The sequence below is a fragment of the Pteropus vampyrus genome, unplaced genomic scaffold (genome assembly GCF_000151845.1).
Source record: "Pteropus vampyrus isolate Shadow unplaced genomic scaffold, Pvam_2.0 Scaffold470, whole genome shotgun sequence".
Lineage (NCBI taxonomy): Eukaryota > Metazoa > Chordata > Mammalia > Chiroptera > Pteropodidae > Pteropus > Pteropus vampyrus.
Genome location: NW_011889251.1, coordinates 928612 through 951111, shown reverse-complemented (window position 1 = coordinate 951111; position 22500 = coordinate 928612). Strand labels below are relative to the sequence as shown.

General features: G+C 39.9%; 1 protein-coding gene and 1 long non-coding RNA gene across 5 annotated transcripts in view; one reads left to right on the top strand and one right to left on the bottom strand.

Moving 5' to 3' along the window:
• The window catches only part of PURA (purine rich element binding protein A), a 9921-nt gene extending 3504 nt beyond the window's left edge, over positions 1–6417 (bottom strand). Inside the window, exon 1 of one of the 4 annotated variants that reach the window (XM_023524487.1) lies at positions 6310–6417. The gene's annotated coding sequence lies outside the window, so the exon portion shown is untranslated. Of the gene's footprint in view, positions 1–272; positions 421–641; positions 861–5395; positions 5796–6309 lie in introns of those variants that run through there. The other 3 variants (XM_011382281.2, XM_011382280.2, XM_011382282.2) reach the window with 3 other exon arrangements.
• LOC111732550 lies at positions 1970–21346 on the top strand. The gene is made up of 4 exons (XR_002777602.1): positions 1970–5143; positions 15156–15252; positions 18501–18766; positions 20768–21346. It is a non-coding gene; the product is annotated as an uncharacterized LOC111732550 (long non-coding RNA).
• Positions 21347–22500: the final 1154 nt, after the last annotated feature.

Genomic DNA, 22500 nt, shown 5'->3' with positions numbered 1-22500 from the left:
GTCGCTGTTGGCCAGACCCCGGGCAGCTTCGGCCCGGGGAGTTGGGGGACTAGGGGTGAGAAGAGAGGACTGCCATACTAAGCACAGGGAGCGGGCCTGAGCTCTGCTTTCCAGTGACCCCAAAGAGAGGATGTGGTGGCAAGGGCCTGCGCAGCGCAGCTGAGCCAGCTGCAGAGAGGGACACTGAGTCACGGCCACCCCCTCCTCTGTGGGCCCCAGCCAGACCCAAACCCAGACCGGCCCACACACAGCCCGGCTGGACTGTCTCCTACCGCAGAGCCCCAGCCGCCAAAGCGGGCGAAGAAGACGAGGTGGTGCGGCAGTAACCCTTAGCTGCAGAAGGGGCTGCCAGGGATGAGGTCGGGGCGCCGGCAGCAGTGGCGCGGAGCAGCAGACACCTAGCCCGTCCCTCCCCTTGCTCCCGCCGCTCCCCCTCCCCGCGCAGCGGCTCTGGCCTCAGATGATCCCGCTCCCCCCTCCCCCCAACCGCAGCCCCGCACAGTCGGGCGGGCGCACTCACCGGCGGGGGGGAGCTGAGCAGAGGACGGCAGCCGCACCAGGGCCGGGGTGCCCGCAGTGCCTGTTCCCGTTGGCTCTGCCCTCCCCCCCAAGCAACAATGAAAAAGAAACCCCACACTCACCCAAAAACCTTCAATTAGCCTCTTTTGGGACCACGACTGCCTGCCTGCCACCCCCTCCTCCTTCTGAGATTTGGGGAAGGGGGGCACCCAGCTCAGGGCTGAGCCCAGCTTGGGTTGCTGGCCAGCTCTGCGGATGGAATCAGGCCCTGCTGAGCCTTCAGCCCCTAGCCCACTCTTCTTCCTCTCTGGAAGGACCCAGAATGGAGGAGAAAACCAAGCAGCCTTTAGGATATTCACGAGCTAAAAATGCCAGGAATTTCCTGGGAAACGCAGTTCCTTACGGGATTCATTAACGCAGGTTCACTCGTCCCTTTTACCCCTCCTCCCAGAAACTCCTAAGTGTCAAGGAGAGCCCCCACCTCTTAAGAAGTAAATGATCGCTGTTTTTTGGGCAGAAAGTTAGGTTACCGATCATTAGTTAACCAATGAGTCTTTGGACAGTGACAGCTAAAGGGGGTGTCTCTCACTTCAGAAATAATTGATTTCTCTCTTCCTAGATTTGAGGCATAATCTAGGGCCTATTTTTCTTCTTCCAAATATATAGCGAATGCTCATACTCCCTCACTGCAGTCTGCAGTCCTAGCAAATGTGGAAAAGCTAGGCCTATCTTCAGGGGACCCCCTGCCAATGCCCCTGCACTCTCCCCATCACCTTCTGCTGGAGGCTCAGAGGATACAGACCTCACAGCCCAATTCCTGACTTTCTTAGATTGCTGCCGCCATCCTGAGAAGAGTATGCCTATCCCATCTGTGGGTTCCAATCTTATTGAACATCCCCCATCCCCGCCCGGCAAAGTAAGGAGACTTGCCTCCCTCACTCTTAGCTCAGAGATAGCTAAGAGTGAGGGCTTTTTCAAGCTTCCTGAAAAAGAGAGGGGTAAATAGAGGACTAATGATCAAGAAACCCAGACCAGTCCAGGGCATACGCCTTGTCAATTCCTGAGCTATCAAAGCTCCCTAAAATATCCCTTCATATCCTGGGCAAACCTGCCTGCTGAGTATTCACAGCTTCCTTTTTCTCTTAGCAGGGGCCCCATTCTACCCAGCATTAGCTACTTCAGTTCTGGGCTGACATTTGCTACTCCCGTTAAAGAGGAAGAAACAGGGCAAAACACGCTGGCGACCAAATAGCAAACTGGGGTAGTCCTGTGAGCCAGCTCCAGACCTACCCACCTGTCCAGTCGTCCCCAAAATGATTCCCTGAAGGGAAGACCCATTCAGAGGTAGAAATCCAGGCTTTGGGCTCTCTTAGTTTGGGGGGCATCCGCCAGTACCGTGTAGTACCCTTTTAGTGCTGATTTTTCTGCACTTCCTCCCCTGTATCCAAGTCTGTCAGTAAGGGGATATAGGAACTGTTGGCGCACTTCCCACCAAACATACACACAACCGTGTAAAGAAGCGGAGGCTCCTCCCCGGCTCTCACAATAGCGATCAGGACCCTGGATAGACCCCAGCCCCAAACAAGGAAGCAAAGGCTGAGCGGCGGGGTCTCCACGCAGAAGTGAGCAGGGTATTGCAGTCTCACTTGTAAGCTGAGGCTAAAATCTAGTGAAGTCGGATCTAGAAGAGCCGCTGCTCTTCCTCAAGGGTTTATCTTGCACTAAACCCAAGCCATTGCCCCCTCAGGAGAGCTCAAAGCAGCAACAAGGCCAATGGGATTGCGATGAGGGGGCACGGCGCCTGCTGGTCCCTGTCATTCTTCCATGCTAATGATCGCTTTTCCCCCAGGACAGAAAACTAGGGCTCTAAACTGCCCGCCTTCTTGGACCAACTTTGGAGTCTAAATTTCTTGCCCTCAGCCCCTAACGATTATGTTCAGGGGTTCTAAAGCGGTTTGGGTTTGAGAATGCTGATTTTCTGAAAAAGTGTCACCAGGAACCAAGTTCTTAGTTCCCCAGTGCAGAAGCAACTGATGAAGTTTCTAGACAAAACACAAGTGAAATATCCTTTTCACATTTAAACTGAGAATTTTAAGCTCAAATCAGCAAACGACTGAGACCTGGATCTCTTCATATAAATATGTACGTATTTATTTTATGCTATTTACTATATACGTATAAATTTTCTGGCATTATATACCAGCCTCTCGCCTACTTTTTAAATGTATCTAAAAAGCAAACGAGGCAAATAATGCCTTTTCCAAAGTAATTCAATGATAAATTGATATTTAGTTCATTTTTCACTACTCAAACAGGAGTTAATTTCAGGATAAGCCTGTAGGGCTTTTAGTCAGATTGGAGGGAGGGCAGCTTTCCTTAAGCTATAGAATACAGTAGCCTAGAAAGACAGCCCGGGAAGAATGAATATGGACTCAGAGAAGGTCTTAAAACAAAAAGTTTAAAACATTAAATAGAATTTGAAAATTTGATTTGTGTCCTAACATTGAAAATCCATGAGAAGAGTCGTGAATTTAAAATAACTTCTAACCATTTGTTAACTACCTAAACAATATACTAACTTGGTAAATGAAAAGCCAGTTCTAGTGTCTTGCTGTTTGAAAATGTTATTTAAAAACCAACAGTTGTAAAATTAAATTTGTAACTTCAATACAAAGTAAGAAACACGGGGAAAACGAAATATATTAATATGCAGCAAAATATCCGCGTTAATGAAATCATAAAATATTCCCTTTCTCCTCAAAGTTTGCTTACATTCAAAAAAATGATAAATGTCTCTAGATTTCTTGTGCTCTTTTATTAACACTACACACACATTTTGAAGAGAACAGAGATTGCTTTATTTTGAATCCCAATATTTCTATGTCTTTAACAAACTTTTACCAACAAAAAAATTGTTCGTAAGTGAAACAGACATTAGGCACAACAAGAAGGAAAAAAGCCTCAATTTTCCTCAGCCTGAACTACAAGTGATTCTGAAATTATCTAATTCAGCTTAGGTTTTTAAAAGCAAAAATGAATACACACATTTGCAAAATAAACTTGGAGAGAGAGAATCTACCTCTGGGTAGTAATAAACCCTTTTGATTATGGAGTTCCCAACAAATAATATGCTGATTAATATTTCACAAAATTGCAGATTTCCAAAGTAAAAGAGAAGCAAGAACATTAGAACTTGTGTTTTCAAGTGCTGCTTAGGTTAAATGCTCTTCTTAAACAAGACAATTATCTTCAATACCCAAATCATTAAAACTAACTGTAATGTTAAACTGCAAATGTTCAAAATGGAGTTAGTACACATTTCTTCTCATGGTCATCTACCAAGAAAATTAAGGGAAACCCTCTCAAGAAGATCTTAACATTTAACAACAACAGAGGCTAATAGTAATAGTATTTCACCAACCATTTTTCTAAAAAAAGGATATCCCTTTTCTACTGCTCACCTTATCTTTCAAATTATACCTCCTTAATGCTATTTGAATGTTTATAAAGATATGAATTAAACATTTAAAATCTGAAGAGAACAATCCATGTGATAGAAGCCTCGCATTTCACAAATTATTTTAATTTTAAGCATTTGCAAAGGAGTTAAATAAGCATAGCATTCTAAATTCGATAAAAGATTCAGAAAACCCGACATTTTATGTACCCCAAATTGCCAAACAGAACCGAATCAAACATCAATAGCTCTCTCTTCCTGCTGATAAATGGTTTTACTAGTACCCAAAGGAATGAAATCAGCAACTCTCTCCACTCTAGTCAACACTCCAATTTTCAAAGCCGCATTCGCAAACGTCAGTTTGGGCGGGGAACAGTGGGGGTCTTGAACTCATCAAAAAATTATTTTTCTCCTCTGACAGTCTACCAAAAGATGTCAAACCAAATTCAGCCTATTGTAAAGCACTGGGACCTCCCTTCCAAGGACACATGACATAAACATAGACGCCGCTGCAAAAGCTGTCCAAAAGCGCCTGGCCCGACAGAAACATAAGAGATCCAGATAAAAACGAATTAGAACCCTCAAGAGGGTCCCGCAGAGACAGCGAAAACGAAGGTAGCATTTATTCAGGGGCAGACAGCAACGAACCAAAGAAAGTTGCCCCAGTCGGACTTTCGGGCCTTTTTCCATCCAAGTTCATGCTCAAGGCAGATATATTTGGGGAAGAGGGGTCCCTTCCTCTAGAGACATCTCAGCAGCCTCTGGGGCCCGCTGTCGCTCAAAAGGGAAGCCCCTCTAGCTTCATATCCGTTCCTTTGCCCCTGGACAAAGGCAGAGGAGGCTGTTGAGCTGACCTAGCACTGTGGGCCATCCATCCTTGGGGCCTGGCTTCATCTGCGATGTTCAGCATCAATTTATTATTTTTTATTTTTACAAAGCATCTTGGGCGAGTATATGCATTGCGAGAAGGGGTTGAACACAGGAGAGGAGGAGTTGGTAGTGGAGCCTAGAACCCTCCTTCCTCTCCTCCTGCCAGGGTTGCCGTGCAGGGAGTGTCGGCCACATTTGGCGCACTGTCCCAGGCCCCGGGCGAGGGTGGCCAGTGGAAATGGGGCTTAGGGACTGCTAGGCAAACGGCACCGTTGGTGATCTCCAGCGCCTGCGGAGGTAGGATTGTTTCTTTTTTTAAAGGGGCGTGTGATTTTGTTCTTTTTTGGAGGTGGGAAGGAGTTCGTTCATTCGTGCGCTACGAGGTGGGGGGGCGTTGCTGCACTGCCAGAGTACCCGGAGGGAGGGTGCGGGGATGTCTACAACGGTACAGTAATTATTCTTGGGGCGTAAGAGGGCAATTAGAGGGGACGGGGTGGGCGGCACCTCAAGCTGTGGCAGTAGCAGCAGGGAAGGTCGCGAGGGGCTTACCCGGGCGGGCGGGCGCTGTCCTGCCGCAGGTGAGGGAGGGCGCGCGCTAGGCAGGCGCGAGGAAGGGGGGAGGGGAGGAGGGCGCGCGCGCGCACACCTGTCCTGGACAGCGGCGCGAGCCGAGCTGCGCCTCACTCGGGCTCTGCTGGCTGAGAAGGGAGGAGGGCGGGCTGGCAGGCGGGGGCGGGACGCCGAGGGGAGGAGGAGGAGGCGGCTCGGATGGCTGGCTCGGCTCTCGCTCGTTCTCCCTCCGCGGGCAAGCCCCGCTCACTCTGCTTCTCCCGCTCACTCACAGCCCCCTTTGCTCTCCCTCCTCCTCCTCCTTCCCCAGCGGGATCCGCTCGCCGCCGCCGTCGCCGCCGCAGACGGCAAGTCGTGGCAGCCAGACGTCGGCGCGTAACCCGGCGCTCCGTGCGTGACTCCGGGCGACGTCAGCGCGCGCTCCGCGCTACCCACCATTTCCCCCCCACCCTCCCTCCGTGGCTCGCGCCCTCCGCCCTCGCGTCCCTCCGTTTCAGTTGCCGCGGCGGCGGCCGCCGCGCGCGCTCCCTCCGCCCCCATCTCGCGCGTGCGCGCGTCCCCTCCGCCGTTGGCGCGTCAACAGCCAGCGGCCCAGGCCTTGAGGCGCGTTTGAGGAGGGGGCTGCTTGCGGCCTCTTTGGCCGCTCTTCTTGCTCCTGCCGCTCTTAGTGGCCCCTGGAGGACTTATCCCTCCTTGGGCTTTGAAGGCCGAAGCCAGGCTGAGGCGGAGATAGGACCGTGTAGGGCCTGCGTCAGCTCCAACTTAGGGCCCTCAGCGTCGTTGTAGGTGCCGCTACCACCGCGTCACCCTACTCCCCGCTCCTCCCTCCCGCGCTTGTTCCGCCCACATCTCTCAGGAGGCTGTAGGCTTTTTATCTCCCAGGAGGGTCTCACCTTGGCCTTCAGACGTCTGCCGAGAGGGGCTAGAAGGGCATAATTAGCATAAAGAAGAAAGTGGCTAGACCAAGTTCAGGCTCTAGCCCCAGGAATCCTTGACAGGAAGCGTGGGGTTGCTGCCCAGCCTCCCACGCAGTGTAGGTGAAACTGGGCCCCTTTGAGGGACTGTGACTAAGGACAAAACCGTGATAAATATTATTTATGCGCCCTTGGGCCGACGGGGAGGGAAAAAGTAAAAGACGAGTTAATTTTCATAAATTGCAAAGGTGAAATGCAGAACTATAAAATGCCATTTAAGAGTTGTCTTGAAATCTTACCAAGTTTGACAAGAGTTTTGGTGCGCGGTAACTTTTCCCCTTGTATGCGGTCACATGTCTTTCCTGCAACACTGTGTATGTACATAGAAGGTAGATCAGTTAAAAATTGCAGGGCTTCAAGATAAATAGAAAACTGCCTTCGCTATACTACTATTTAAATAGATCTCAGAGAAGTCAATCTGTGATTGAGGAAAAGTCACTCCCAACTTATTTAACTGGGTATATTTTATTTTGCAACGCATGGTAAGATGCACACATTAGGCAATAGTAGACTTTTAAACTCACTTATAGGACCTTTTCCAAGAGGCTTATCTACTTAAACCCGCAAGGCAGGTGGGAGTAAAGCGAAATTCTTGTAGATGAGAAAATTGAGTTACAAAAATATGTCAGTTTAGAGTTGCAAGGAGTCTGTCGCTGATGGATACACCTTAGGTCAATTATCACCTATTTTATCCACTAAACCAGAAATTCCTCAATTGTTTACTTCCAGGTATCTTGACAACCCCCGCCCCCCATTCCTCCCGCCCCACCCGTCCTCCGCCTGCCTTATGTTTGGTAGGCAGTGCCTAATGTCTGAAATAAACAAATTTGGGAGTTAGTCCTGGAGACCCCAAATCACAGAGGACTCTAAAAAGTTTGAAATTTGAGCTTGAAATTTTCTGTCATAGCAAATTACAGCTCAGCAAAAAGTTACCATGAAACAATTCAATTTCCATCCTAACAATAGCAAATGTTTATTAATCCCTAGTTAGAGGTGAGATTTTTGAGACAGGCTTAAAAATGATCATTTCCTTTGAATTGCTTCTTTATTCACCTCATCTTTAGGTGGCAGCACTACTATATAATATCTTTAAAACTACAGTCTTCTGCAACTTGATATCAAAAGAAGTGTTTTGTCCTAAATGCTTCCAACCATATTGTGGAGCTTAGAAGTTGGTGAAGATATGAAATCATAGCTGAGAATTAGGATACTTAGGCAGTTGTAGAGTAGGAAAAACAGAAAGGCTTTCAGAGAAATTATTAAAGTACATGGAGCTACTGAAGGAAAAAAAATTTTAGTTTTTTTAGCTGTATGAGGAGCAAGTAGCATCTTTACTGTAAACCTTATCTCTTATTAAAATATAGCACAAGATAACCTAAAGCAAGCCGTAGTTTCTCAGCACTGCATATTTATCAAGCATTTACAAGTTTAAAGTTACTAGTTGTATAGTTGCCAGCATTCTAACTATAGCTTTAAATGTAGGTGCAGTTTTCCTCATTAACCTGCATCAGGCTTACGAAGATCCCAAATAGGACCTTATTGTTGACCCTTGTGGAAGGGTCCTTTCCTCACTTCCTAAATTGTTCATATACAAAGAAAACCATCACTCAAATGCAGAGAAGTGAGACGGCAAGCTAAACCAAATGTAAAATGATAGTAATTTACAGATATTCTATATCTTAATTTCACATTTTTTGAGGGTAAAGTGATGTGTGCAGGTTATTTGGGTCAAATGTTTTCTAAGTAGAACTTGGTCATAACTAATTTTGTACATTTATAGTAATTCTCCCTGTACGCCTTTATCCAAACAACCAAACAAAATTTAATTTATATGCATTTCAAATAGACTGCATTATATTTACAACATAAACATAACCATCAAGGGATATAGAGGTATGACCATCAGGAATGTGAAATCAAATTATTTTTGAAGAGATGATCGAGTCTTAATAAAGTCTTTCTTGATGGCGGCCTTCATCTTTCTCAAATTAAATTTGGGGAAGGAGTCTTAAGCAGATTGGTAGAACTCAAACTCAGCAGTATTATGTCAAGATTTTTAGGCTCTCTGGTGCCAGCGAATCATGCAGCCTGGGGGCCTTGGCTCCAAACTTTTGCCAACTCCATTTTGGCAGTAAAGTGTTCTGTTGAACAAAGTTTGCACGTGTTTGGGGTGTGAAGTGGTTACCCAGGCATTTATCTGGTTTTATTCCAGTTTTGGGACTTGAGGATGAGGGTCAGAAGCATGAGACTTGTACAGTTTGTATGTGCCCTGAAACAGACTATGTTAGTGATTTTGAATTTTCATTTAAACGAGGACAGTTTTTTCTTTGTTGGTGTAGGAGTTATTGAAGTGGACCCTTTAGTTTATTCTTTAAATGCTAACATGATATTGAACCAGTTCTCAGAAGCAGGTAAGCAGGGCCCTCTCTGCTGAAGGTATAGAGCTACAGAAAATCACTCCTCATCCTTCTGTCTATAATGCCACCTAAATGTGTTTATCCAGATGAAACTCAGTAAATAATAATATGCAACTTGAAAGCAAAGAGGTTCGTAATTATTAAAATGATCTCATTGTTAGATCATATTTAATTATGAGCCTCTCATCCTTATGGGTATCAGTTGTCTGGCTTCATCCTTTTTTAAACTATCTTCTCCCATCCTGAAGTCATTGGTTAAGAAACAATGTTTGTGCTAATTTGTCTTATTTCACGCGTGTCTCTCCCTGAGGGAAACATATACAAACAGTCTCAATTTCCATTGTTGTTTTTTTTTCAAGTAATTTTAATAGAAAATCCTTGCATAATCTGGGGTAACATCATTTGAAAGCCATTAAAATGCTGTTGGAGTATTCTTTTGTTTTTGTCTTTTGTCTCCCTCCCCCCCCCCACTCCCACCCTCATTTAAGAGTAATGGAAAGAGAAAAGTGCCAAAGTAAAAGATACTATTTTACCTTTAACAATGACCAATGAAATGTCAATTTATAGGATACAAGTATAGTAATTTGAAAATGGTAGTTATTCTTCAAACTTTTGCCAAGAGTGTGGCCTAAATTCATATTTTCACCTTTCTCTTTTCCTTCCTTCTTTTTAAAAGTAACTCACAAGTCACAATTAATATATGGATGAGGTTATAGATGGAGAGGAAAGCTGGGCCTTTCCAAAGAGTGGATCTATCTGGACTGGAAAATGCTCGTGCATATTTAATAGTGACCTCCAACCTCTTTTGATTTCTTACTTTAAATATGAATGTGATTTCTTACTTTAAATATGAATGTATTGCCATTTTACTACCTGGAGCAAGACTAAATACATACCTGTAGGTATGTGCATACAACTAGAAACCACTGCCATTTCGGCCATTTTTACAACTGAATGCAATAGCATTTTGCAATTAGATGAAGAGCAGTTGGGTTTCTTTCTATGGTGAGTAAAATGTGTCAGGGGAAAAATACAAAGTAAATTCTTTACTATTTTGTGCTATAGTGGTTGTTTGTTGTTTTTTTCTTTTAAGTATACTTTTCTTGTCTACTTAAATACTGAAAGATAACTATTAAATGTAAATGTAGTGCAAATGTAAATTTACTAATTAGTTTTACTTCCTAGATACTAAATCAATATTTATTTGATAAGTACGTATATAAAGAATAAATGTTTTTTAATTACTATTTTTGAATCCCATTAATATACATATAACATAAGCATATTAAAGTTGATGTTTAGATGACTTTTTTTGGCCTTGAATTTCCTTTTTAAAGTAGGTATTATCTGCTGCAAAAATTCATTGGAACCGACATAACTCTATTTACAGTCTTTGTTTATTCCATTTGGTGTGACTATTGATGCATTTCATTGTAGAAATATGTGTTTGATTAAGAGCTGCTGCCCAGGACAACACACGTTAAGTAAAATATAGATAACGTAATATATTACATTCTTAAAGTAGGAAAAAATGTTGATTTAGAAACACATCTGGGCCCAAGGATTTTGGATAAAGGATTGCAAACCTATGCCAGATTTCTTCTTGATTCTCCGATTAAATATCACCATTGGTGTTATTCTTTAGATATCTTTTATTCAATAGTGTAATGTTTATTTTATATAGTGCTCTTATTATGCACCTAGCACTGTGTAAATGCCATATATGTGTAAAAACTCATAAAACCCTCATAGCAACCTTATGAGTAAATTCTATTATCCTTATTTCACAGATGAGGAACCTGAAGCACAGAGAGATTTTTAAAACCTGCCAAAATCGCACAGCTACTAAGTGGCAGAGCTAGGAATTGAACCTGGACAATATCTTTGGAAGCCTAAACCCTTTGCCACTAAACTAACTCTGCTTCTCCCTCTCCTTCTCTCCCATCCCTCTCCTTTGAAAAGGTTTTGAATATCAGCCCTTTCCAAAAGTATATTTTTTTCTTTCTGCTTTGAAATATCAGACATCAAAATTTAACATTTCTTTACAAATATCTTTCAGTAATTTTTTTCATTTTGTTTATTTGGTCCAGCTATAATTTTAGCCAGTTCTATTTCCAGGTGAGATAATTCTTAGTCTGATAAATTTTCATATTAACCTTACCTTTAACCATCCTTTTCCTTTCCTTTGAATATTCTTGGATAATTATGAGGCACCTCTTAATATTGTGGCTTTATCAGATGTTAGATCACATTAAAAATTTGGACCTAGTTTAGGGAGCAGTAGCATCTGCTAAAAAGATCTGTCATTGCTTCGTTGGTTTCTCTCACTCAATGAATTGCATAACTTGCTTCAGATCTCTTTAATCCTACACATATTTAAAAAATTTACATTTTTGAGTTAGGATTTTGTTTTCATTAGTTTGTCCTCAGATAAGAGTTCTTCCATAGCAATTAGAAACTGAGATAGTTTCTATTCCTATTTATTTATTTTTTATTTATTCATTGGCTTTATAAAAAAAGATTGATTATATATATCATGAGGTTGGGCAAAGACTCTCTTATGACTGTATAACAGGTAGGGTCAATTTAAGCAAGTATAATATATTGAACTCTCCAAGTATCTATTCTTGATTTTCCCAGAGATTCATTGTGAGACGTTAAACAAATCACTTTAGTCATTCTCTGTGAAAATTAATGTGTTGTCCTTGAAAACAAAGATGAAGGTTCTGACACACACTTAGTAAAGCATTATCTTTAGTGTTATGTTGATAGACTTGTTCTGAGCCAAACACAATTTCTCTGGGGTCATTCAATATCTCATGTTTGCTAAGTTTAGGGGTGCAGTTCATGGCCACCAGAGCTAAAAAAGAATTAAACCCATCAATTTTACCTAATTAGCATACTGCTGAAACAAATGAGCCAACAAGTCAGTTATTAAATTGCTGAGGAAGAAAAAAGAGAGACTGAATAAATCTGTATGTGCACTGAGATTGGCAATAAAGTGTATCAGTTTATTATATGAGAAACTGAGGGCTTTGCCAAGGCTCACCTTGAATAACTTTCTGCCTCTATCTACTGAGGGATCAAAAAGATGAGATTTTCTCCTAAGATCATGCCACAGAGACACAGCTATTCTCCACTAGTTTCTCTGCAGTATTCTACATTCATAAGGTTCGGTAGAAAACTTTTGAAGCACACCATTAATATCTACCAAGGTGTAACACTGTCTTAGGGGTAAAAATTTAACATTTACATTTTCTCTCAATTGCACATAAGCAAACTTTAGTGAATTCATGTGATGAACAACCTGTTTTCTTAGCTCTTCTGTTTTTCTTAACTTTTATTTAAGAGATCCCACCTCTATTCAGTGTGGACTGGGTAATCCAATCTCCTAGGTTCAAAACTCTGCTTTCAAATTTCTAACTATGTGACTTTGGGGAAATTACTTAACCTCTATAGGCCCCAGTTTCTTCATATATCAAATGAAGATAAAAATACCAACTTTCACATAGGTATATTATGAGAATTAGTTAATTTATAAAAAGCGTTATTTTATTTTTTTAATTTTATTTGGTAACACTGGTTAATAAAATTACATAGATTTCAAGTGTACAATTCTATAATACATCATCTGTATATTGCATTGTGTGTTCACCACCCAAAGTCAAATCTCCTTCTGTCACCATATATTTGACCCCCTTTCCCCTTTTCTACCCACCCCTTTCCCTTTGGTAACCACTAAACTGCTGCCCATATCTATGAACTTTTCTTTGTGTTGTTTGCTGCTTTCAGTTTTATAATCCCACATATAAGGGAAATCATATGGTTCTCAATTTTTTCTGTCTGATTTATTTCACTTAGCGTAATAATCTCAAGATCCATCCATGTTATTGCAAATGACAGTGTTCCATCTTTTCTTATGGCTGAGCAATATTCCATTGTATGTATGTATGACATCTTTATCCAATCATCTATCAAAGGATATTTTAGTTGTTTCCATATCTTGGCCACTCTGAGTAATGCTGCACTGAACATGGGGGTGCATATAGCTTTACAGATAAATGTTTTCAGATTTTTGGGATAGATACCCAGAAGAGAGACTGTTGGGTCATATGGTAAGTCTATTTTTGATTTTTTGAAGAACCTCCATACTGTTTTCCACAGTGGCTGTACCAATTTACATTTCCACCAGTAGTGTATGAGGGTTTCTTTTCCCCCACAGCCTCTCCAACACTTATAACTTGTCTGGTTGATAACAGCCATTCTAACAGGTGTGAGATGGTATCCCATTGTGGTTTTGATTTACACAATAGTTAATAGCTAATGAGGTTGAGCATATTTTCATATATATGTTGGCTGTATGTTTTCTTGGGTCTGTTCAGGCCCTCTGCCCATTTTTTAATTGGATTGTTTGTTTTCTTGTTGTTGAGTTGTATGGGTTCTTTATATATTTTGGATGTTAGCCCCTTATTGGAGGTGTTGATTGCAAATATCTTCTCTCATTTGGTTAGTTATCTTTTTGTTTTGTTGATGGTGTCTTTTGCTGTATAGAAGCTTTTTAGTATAATATAGTCCCATTCATTTATTTTTGCTTTTACTTTCCTTGCCTTAGAGGTCAAATTCATAAAATCTTCTCTAAGACCAAAGTCCATAGTTTAGTATCTATGTTTTCTTCTATGCAAATTATTATTTCAGGTCTTATATTTAGATCTTTGATCCATTTTAAATTAAGTTAACTTTGGCGTATGGTGAGAGATAATAATCTAGTTTCATTCTTTTGCATGTTGCTTTCAAATTTTCCCATCACCATTTATTGAAGAGGCTTTCTTTTTTCTATTGTATATTTTTGGATTCTTTATCAAAAATCATTTGTCTATACATATGTGGGTTTATTTCTGGACTCTTACTTCTGTTCCATTGGTCTGTGTATCTATTTTTCTGGCAATGCCATGCTGTTTTGATTATTGTAACTTTGTAGAATAATTTGAAGTCAGGGAGTTTGATACCTCTGGCCTTGTTCTTTTTTCTCAAGAGTGCTTTGGCTATTCAGGGTCTTTTGTAATTCCATATAAATCTGATGATTTTTTGTTCTATTTCTTTAAAAAAATGCCTTTGGGATTTTGATGAGGATTGCATTAAATCTGTATACTGCTTCTGATAACATGGCCATTTTAAGTATGTTGATTTTTTCAAATCATGAACATGAAATATCTTTCCATTTCTTCATGTCTTCTTCAATTTCTTTTAATAATGTCTTGTAGTTTTCAGTGTATAGGTCTTTACATCCTTTGTTAAGTTTATTCCTAGGTATTTTATTTTTGTTGTAATTGCAAAAGGAAATTTTTTCATTTATTTTTATGAAATTTCATTGTTAGTACATAGGAACGCAATGGATTTTTTGCACTTTTGCAACTTTACTGTATAAATTGTTTCTAATCGTTTTTTGCGGAGTCATTAGGGTTTTCTGTATAAAGAATCATGTTGTCTACAAAAAGTGACAATTTCTTTCTTTTGCCTGATGTCTCTAGCTAGGACTTCCAATACTATGTTGAATAAGAGTGGTGAGAGCAGGCATTCTTGTCTTGTTCCTGATCTTAGAGGAAAAGCTTTCAGTTTTTCACCATTAAGTATATTAGCTGAGAGTTTGTCATATATGGCCTTTATTATGTTGAGGTACTTTCCTTCTATACCCATTTTGTTAAGTGTTTTAATCATAAATGGATACTATATCTTGTCAAATACTTTTTTGCATCGATTGATATGATCATATGATTTTTATCCTTTATTTTGTTTATGTGGTGTATCATGTTGATCAATTTGTATATGTTGAACCATCCTTGCATCCCTGGAATGAGCCCCACTTGATTGTGACATATGAAAAGCATTTAGAAAAGGATCCTGTGGCACAAAATTTCCTGTCTTCCTTTCAAGGCCCAACTCAAGTTCTCTTTCTCTCTCTTTCTGTTTTTTCTTTCTTCAGATTTCAGGCTCACTGGCTTTGGCCTAAGATTAAAACTGTTCTCTTCCTCACTAGATTCATCAAGTGTATTGTTTTGAAAACCCCCCTTTTCTCAGTATTGGGCCATTTTACTCTTTCTCTCTCTGAACACCTTTTTATGAGTTCTGTACAGTGAGTGGTAAGTCTTCCATTTACACATTGAAAGGTTTTTCTGTAGAGTAAGAGTTCCTTGGGAGTAGGTGCTATGTCTTAATTATCTCTATTATTTCAGTCCCTTTCCCCCTCTCAGCTGCACAGTCTATACTAAAGAAAGGTTTGTAGAATAAATGAGTAATTTATTTAGCTTTTGTAATTTTTGTTTATTTATCCTGGGTATTCTGAATCTCCAGTTTTCCTGAAAATTCTCTCGCCCCTTTATGTCTGGAAGTTTTGACTTCACCTGGTGATGCTGCGATCTCATTCTGGATCATCACAATTTCTTGGCAGGTAAGAGGTTCAGTTTACCACATACTCCATCCATATGTTAGAAAAGAAAATTCCCATTTGATTCACTTAGATTTAATTTTACTTATATTCTCTTGGTTCCAGCTAGACTGATTATTCTCTTTAAAATCAATATCTTTCAGAGGGGTTCTATTTTGCAGAACTCTTTGTCTCATTTCTTATTTAAAGATAGGGCCATATCCCCCTCAGTTTCTCTACCTGCAGAATAAAAATTAGCTCTCCTTCACTTGGAGAAAGTGAGGATGAAGTATATCAGTCTTCTTAAAAATTTTCTTTTTTAATACATACAAAAGATATATATAACACATAAGCTTAATAACATAACAAACTATGCAACCTGAGAATTAGAACATTCCCCAGTAACTTGCATCTACTTTTGTGTTCCTCCTTTATCTCTTCTCCCTGCCTTCAGAGGTAAACAGTATCATGCATTTTGTGCTTTTCATTTCATTGCTGTTTTTTTTTTTTTTAATTTAGGCTTATAACAAATGTATATATGCTAAAACAATATGTTGTTTCATTTGTGTGTTTTAGAGCTTTATAAAAATGCTATCATCCAGCATATAGTGTTCTGGGATTTTCCCTTTTAACTTAAAATAATGTTTCCAAGATTCATTCCTGTTGTTATATATAATGATTATTCATTTTCGGTACTTTATAGCATTCTATTGTGTGAATATATCACAATTCTTGTTGATACATAGTTATAAAAATCATAAATTATAAAATTACAAACATTGCTGTAATAAAAATTCTTATGCATGCCTCCTGGTCACACATGCAAGTGTTCCTATTGGCTATATACCTAGGAGTAAGTTTGCTGGGTTGCGAAGTATGCAAATATTCAACTTTGTGAGATAATTAATGCCAAATAATTTCCCATTCTTCCACAGTTTATAATAAATCTCAGTATTTGGTATTTTCACACTTAATTTTTGCCAGCCTAGTTGGAGTAAAATGGTATATATCTACTTTTTATAGAATGGAAGAGTCATCTTTACCTAAAGCTTTTTAAACTTCCTCTTTCTATATTAAGAGCTTGTAGCCTCATTTTTTAAACCATGTTTTTATTTTCAATTATAGTTGGCATACAATATTATATTAGTTTCAGATGTACAACATTGTGAGTAGACGTTTATAAAGTGATCACCCCGATCTAGTACCCATCTGACACTGTACATAGTTATTACAATATTATTGACTATATTCTTTATGCTATACCATCTCCATGACTATTTCATAACTACCAATTTGTACTTCTTAATCCTTTACCCCATTTTCAGCACTTCCACTAACCCCTCTCCCAGCTGGTAACTCTCAAAATGTTCTCTGTATCTATGAGTTTGTTTCTGTTTTATTTGTTTACTTTGTTCTTTAGATTTCACATGTAAGTGAAGTCATACAGCATTTGTCTTTTTCTGACTTACTCCGCTCAGCATGATACCTTTAGGTCCATCCATACTGTTACAAATGGCAAGATTTCATCCTTTTTTATGGCTGAGTAATATTTCATTGTATATTTGTACCACATTTTCTTTATTTATTCATCTATTGATGGACACCCAGGTTGTCTCCATATCTTGGCTATTGTAAATAATGCTGCAATGAACTATGACTGCACACATTCCTTCAAAGTAATATTTGGAGTTTCTTTAGATAAATATCCAGAGGTGGGATTCCTGCATCCTTCTTTGTCTCTTGTTATAGCTTTTGTTTTAAAGTCTATTTTGTCAGTATAAGTATTGCTACTCCAGATTTTTTGTTTGTTTGTTTCCATTTTTCATGAAATCTTTTTCCATCCCTTTACTTTCAATCTGTGTGTGTCTTTCTATCTGAAGTATCTCTCATAGGCAGCATATGTAAGGGTCTTGTTTTCTTATTCATTCAGCCACCCTATCTTTTGATTGGAGCAATTTTTCTTTTTCATTTGAAGTGCTTGTTGATAGATAATGTAGTTATTGCTACTTTATTATTCATATTTTTGATGCACACTTTTTTCTTCTTAAAGAAGTCCTGCCAATATTTCCTACAGGTCTGATGTCGATGAACTCTTTTAGCTTTTTCTTGTTTAGGAAGTTCTTTATCTGTTATTCAATTCTAAATGCTAGCTTTGCTGGGTAGAGTAATCTTTGTTGTAGATCCTTGCTTTTCATCACTTTGGATATTTCCTGTTATTCCCTTCTGGCCTGCAAAGTTTCTGTTGAGAAATTGGCTAACAGTTTTATGGGAGCTCTCTCATAGGTAACTAACTGCTTTTCTCTTGCTGCTTTTAAGATTCTCTGTTTATCTTTAACCTTTGGCATTTTAATTATGATGTGACTTGGTGAGGGCCTCTTTGGGTTCATCTTATCTAGGATTCTCTGAGCTTCTTGGGCTTGTATGTCTATTTCCTTCACCAGGTTAGGAAAGTTTTGTCATTATATCTTGAAATAGGTTTTCAATTCCTTGCTCTCTTTCTTCTCTTTTTGATATCCCTGTGAATGTTGTTATGCTTGATAGTGTCCCAGAGGCCCCTTAAACTATCCTCATTTTTTGGATTCTTTTCTCTTGTTGCTGTTCTGATTGAGTGTTTTCTGCTGCCTTATCTTCTAAATCACTGATTTGATTTTCCGCTTCATCTAATCTACTGTGAATTCCTCCTAAGGTATTCTTCATTTCAGTTATTGTATTCTTCATTTTCGACTGATTCTTTTTTATGTTTTCTATCTCCACTTTTATGTTTTCTATTTTTTTGTTAAAGTTCTCACTGAGTTAATCTACTTTTCCTCTATGGTCTTTGAGTATAAAACACTAATAACAGTGTTTTAAACTCTGCATCTGGTAGATTGCATATCTCCATTTTTTTTTTTTTTTTTAGAACTTTGTTCTGTTCTCTCATGTGGGACATGTTTCTTTGTCTCCCCGTGTTGGCTGCCTCTCTGTATTTGTTTCTTTGTATTAGATAGGGCTCCTAAGTCTCCCAGTCTTAATAGAGTGGCCTTATGTAGGGGGTGTCCTGTGGGGCCCAGTTGCACAGTCCTCCCTATTTACCTGAGCCAGGTGCTCAAGGTGTGTCCATGGTGTGGGTTCTGTGTGCCCTCCTGTTGTAGTTGAGCCTTTATTATTGTTTTCACATCGATGGGAGGGATTGTCCCTTGGACCAATTGGCTGTGAGGACTGGCCCGTGAGGAGCCAACCCTATGGAGAAGGATTCACTTTAGCAGTCTGCCCTTTGGATGTGTTCTCCTCAGATGATGCCCTGGGTGGTGCTCCAGCTCCAGTGCCAGTCAAAGCAGGCTACTGTGTGTGCTGTCTCAAGGGCCTCCTGGGAAAGGCCTAGCTACAGTGCAAATTCAACTGCAGCCTGTGCAATTCCAGGGCCACCTGGTAAGAGTCACCAAGCAATCTGAAGATGACTACCACCTGTGCTGGGCTTATAGGTGCCATGAGGAGCCAAGCCACCAAGCCACTGAGGCTGGCTGCCACTAGTGCCAGGTTTGGTGCTGCTCAGCAAGAGGTATGGGCATGCTGAGGACAAATACTTCTTCTTTAGGTTTTGTGTACCTTTGAGAGATTTATGAAGGTCCACAGCATGAGCCAAGATAGGCCATTTGTATGGAAAAAACCACAGGAGGTAGCTTGGGTGGGCCCACAAGTTGGGGGAGGCGGGTCTCAGGGAATCACCTGGGTGGAGTGACCTGTTTAACCAGACTGATGGAGACTCAAATATGGTGGCTGCCTGCATCTGCATGCTGGGTTAGGGAAGGGCTCAATAAAGGAACTATGGATATTGCCAGCACTTCTGTCCAGGAGAAAGCCACCCCTCCAGCTCTCACCCCGGAGCCATACAACTCTGTTTCTCCTCATGTGTCCCTGGCACTCCTAGAGCAGCTACCCCAGCACTGGAGCGCAGAGCAAGTGGTTATGTCTCGGAATAAGTCCACATATGGGCCTTTTAAGAGGAGTGCTGAGGCTCCCGCAGACTCCTATCTTGCTCAGCCACAATCTCCGCTGGTTTTCACAGCCAGAGGTTACAGGGACTTCTCTCTGGAACCCTGGGGTGAGGAACCCAGTGTAAAGCTGGGACCCTGTGCTCCTTCAGTGGGGCTTGCGCAGCCAAGATACCCTTCCCGATTCTCGACCACCACATGCGGTTGTGGGACAGGCCCATTTAGTGTCTCCGTTTCTCCTACCAGTCTCAAGGTTACCTCTTACATATGTCCCCAGTTGTAGGACTTCTGTTCAGCCAGATGTCAGGCTACTCCCAGTGATGGTTGTTCTGTAGTTTCATTGTAATTTTTATGTGCTCATGAGAGGAGGTGAGCACAGCATCTACCTTCTATGCCATCTTGACCAGAATCTGTCCAGTCTCATTTGACATTACTGTGTCTGGGAGTTCCTTTGAGGAAAAGCCATTTATTTGTGTAATAGTTTCTACTAAGAGTATAAGAACTGAGATGGGGGAAGGCTGCTAAATAGGTTGACTGTTGCTTTTAAGTTGATCTTGAATAAATACCAAATTATACACACTTTAAAATTTCTTGTTAATACTCTGCAGAATTGGAAATGTGCAAAATTATATTCTTTACTATTGGCCCATTACAAATTAATCTGGTCTTGAGTTTACACCTATCTGAAAAATTATTTTAAATAAAGTCTCCTTCAATCTGTTGATCTGGAATATTTCCACTGAATCAAATGTAGTAAAGCTGTCTTTGTGTATTTCCTTATATTTTAATTGTACCAAAGAAATTCAACTCACCCTCCTTTGACATGGTTACATAATGCAACACAAATTAATCTCTGAAAGAAACTTCTCAACTCCAAATGTTTATCTTACTACTGTTATCCACTGAATTGACCCACACACGTTTACCAGGAGAATAAGCCCAGATGGTATTGCTACATTGTGCCCTAAAATGTGTGGTTTTACTTTAATTGAAAATGCCATCTTATATATAAATGGTTTTCATCAATAACTAAAAGCATGTGGAGATAGAAAAAGAGAATCCAAGACAAGTGGCAATATATGTATATTTTAAAGAAAAACTTTTATAGTTCCTTATGTTTATGGTCTTTAAAAACAAACACCAGTTTATCATATGCCTATTTTTTCTTGCCTTTGAATGAAAGATTTTTGAAGGGACTGTGTATTTGTTTTATGTTTCTTTTTGTATTGTTAAATATATTGTCATATCCCAAAGGGGAGCTCTGAGAATATTAATTGAGTGCAAAAGTCCTCTCTGTACCATCAATATTTGTTGACTGACAAAATGGCTGAGTGAATTCATGACCAAACTATAAGAAAGCTGCAGTTACTTTCTTTTCTATGGTACAGTAGCTATTATTAAAAATAATCATTCATCAGGGTAAATACATTTATGCCAGGTGAGTGTTTTTCAACTCTGTTTATATAGCTAACACTGTGTAGTCAAGTTGCTATCAGCCATTGTGTTTTTTCAGTTCTCCCTTTTAAAGCCAAGTATTAATCCTCATTTCCGCATTTTCATAATGCCAGATATTCACTTCTATACTGATCAAGGGACATCAGGAGCTGCTCAAGGAAGACTGACTTCTGCCAAAGCTCCCTTCAAATGTGGACTTTTTAAATATATCATGCAGTGTAAGGGGGCTTTTTGTGTTTTGTTTGCTTTTGTTATTTTGTAAATGGTTATCTGTAAGATGAGGCAAAGCTAGAGGTTAAGCTGTCACTTCTTACGTGGATTACAACATGACAACATCCTCACTAAAGTAAGCAGCTTTGAAGAAGGCCCTCAGTGATTCCTGCCTTCTGGTATTCATACCCTTTTGTAGTCCTCTCCCACATTATATGAAGATTGGTCTGTATGACCAACAGAATATGGCAGAAGTAGTAGTATGTCTCTTGCAAGATTAGGTTATGAAAGACTGCAAGGACACAAGGACCAAATTGGAACCTTAGCTAGTTCTGAAAAGAACTGTTTCAGAGGCTGGGAAGTGTTAACCTGAATCCCGAGCAAAGAAGACCCAGGACTTTCTTGGATCTAGAAAAGTGAGAGAGAAAAAAATCAGGATATGTGAATAGAAATAAGTAGGAATTTTGCTAAAAGATAGTAAAAAAAAAAAAGAGAGCACCTAATAAAAAGAAGTGAAATACTGATACATGCTTCAACATGGTTGAACCTTAAAAAACATGCTAAGTGAAAAAAACCAGTCAGAAAAGACAGGTATTGTACAATTCCATTTACATGTAATGATCAGAATAAACAAATTTATAGAGGCAGAATGCAGATTGATAGTTGCCTAGGGCTGGAAGTTTGGGGGTGAGGATGGGAGTTTGGGGTGTGATGGCTTAGTTCAAGATTTCTTTTGGAAGTAATAAAAATGTTCTAAGATTGATTGTGGTGATGGTTGCAAAACTGTAAATCTAGTAAAGCCACTGAATTGTACACTTTGAATGAGTGAATTATATGGTATATGAATTATATCTCAATAAGGCTGTTTTGTAAAAAAGACTGTGGCTTCCATCTTGGGCTTTTTCTCTTCTATCCCTTGTTCTGGAGGAAGTCAGCTGCCATGTCTCGAAGAAACTCAGAAAACCTAACTATGGAAAGACGTAGCAGGGAACTGAGGTTTCTAACTAACAGTCAGTGATCATTGTTAAACCTATAGGTGAAAAGTGGTGTCTTATTGAAGATTTAACTTGCAGATTCCAATTATGAGTGATATTAGGCATATTTAATATGCTTAAAGGCATTTGTAGGAGGAGAATAGAAATAAGAACACAAACGCTATAAGCATTTTTAGGAAACATTTTTAACCCCAAGGCACCAAATATGAAGGCTAAAAGTAGATGGAGAAATGACAAATGACTTAAGTTAGAGAAAGGTAAAATTCAGGTACTGCAGAGAAGGAGGACACCAGTAATCAGCACATGGATTTGTCCCATGGAACCTCAGATGGAACAGAATTGAGAGTCCAAAAATAAACCCATATTTTTATAGGCAAATAATTTTCAACAAAAATGCCAAAAATATACAGTGGAGAAAGGAAAGCCTTTTCAATAAGTGGTGCTGGGAAAATTGGAAAGCCACCTGCAAAAGAATGAAACTAGATTGTTGTCTATCACCACACGCCAAAATTAACTCAAAATAGATTAAGGACCTGAATATAAGACCTGAAACAATAAAATACATAGAAGAAAACATAGGAACTAAACTCAAGGATCTTGGTCTTAAAGAGGATTTTTATGAATTTGACCTCAAAGGCAAA